This window comes from Ochotona princeps, unplaced genomic scaffold, assembly GCF_030435755.1.
Source record: "Ochotona princeps isolate mOchPri1 unplaced genomic scaffold, mOchPri1.hap1 HAP1_SCAFFOLD_142, whole genome shotgun sequence".
In the NCBI taxonomy this organism is placed as follows: Eukaryota; Metazoa; Chordata; class Mammalia; order Lagomorpha; family Ochotonidae; genus Ochotona; species Ochotona princeps.
In genome coordinates, this window is record NW_026701045.1 from 63840 (window position 1) to 65000 (window position 1161).

A 1161-nucleotide genomic window follows, 5' to 3' on the forward strand; every position below is an offset into this window, starting at 1 on the left:
GTCTCCCCTCGGCCGCGTCGGCCTTGGGAGCGTTCCTGCGGGGTTGCGGCCCTCGGGACCGGGGCCCGGATGTTGGCGGATGGAGGCCGGGATCCGGCAGCAGGTAGGCGCCCGGCGTGTGGGCGTTGGCGGTGTCGCGTTGGGGGCCCCGGTGGGGGGGCCTCAGGCGCGCGTCGGGGAACGCGTGGGGGTCGCTGGAGGCGGGCTCCGGTGTCCCAGGCGTGTCACGGGACCGCCCGGGTGTGGGCGGTGGCATCCCGTGTCTGTTTTCCGGGAGGGACCCGGCTTTCGTTGGCCCGAGGTGTTCCCTCGTGGCTCCCCGTCGCGCTTCTGGTGCCTCTCCCCCGTGGTCTCATGCCACCCCCCCCATATAGGTACCCCCCTCGCCGCCCGCTGCGGCCTCGTGTCGCTGGCGTGTGGCGTTGAGCGCTCTTTGGGGTCGGGGGTCGGTTGGCTGCGACGTGTGTGGCCTGCGGTGTGCGGGGGCTGGCGTTTCCCCTCATCGTCGGCGGTGTGTGCGCGTGAGGGGTGGCTGAGTCGCACGGTGGTCCCCGGCTGTGTGTGGTTTGTGCCTGGCTGCCTCCCCCCTCCCCCATGTGGGACCGCCCTTGCGCTTGGAGAGCGCTGGCGGTGAGATCCCGCGTGGTGTGGGGGCCGGGTGCGTCGTCTGGCCGCCATCCGGTTCGGCCGACCGTCCGTGTGGAGGAGGCCCTCCTCCGCCGCGCCCCTTCGCGCTTGGGGGGGTCCGCTGGCCCTCGGCTCCCGCTTGTCACCGCTTGTTGGGCCTCGCTCGCTCGCCGGGTGGCTCCTGCTGCCGCGCCTCCTTTGTCTCCATCTCGCTCTTCGTCCGCTCCCTGGTCCTGGGTCTCCGTGACCCTGTCGTTCTTCGCTCCCGGGGTCCCGCTGCGGCCGTCGGGGAAGGCGCTCGGGCCCCTTCCCGTGTGTCTCGCCCCCCGCCCCGTCAGGCGGCGGTGGCCGGTGGTGGCGCCGCGGGTCGGCTTGTCGGAGCCTCGGCGCGTGTGCGGGGGTTGAGGTCGGTGAGGCCGGCGGGGGTCGGTCGGTGGGGGCGGCTGGTGTGTCCCGCTGTCCGCCCTCCCGCCCGCCCTCCCTCCCTCCTCTCCTCCTCCTCCTTCCTGGTTGGCAGTGCCGGTGGTCTTCCCG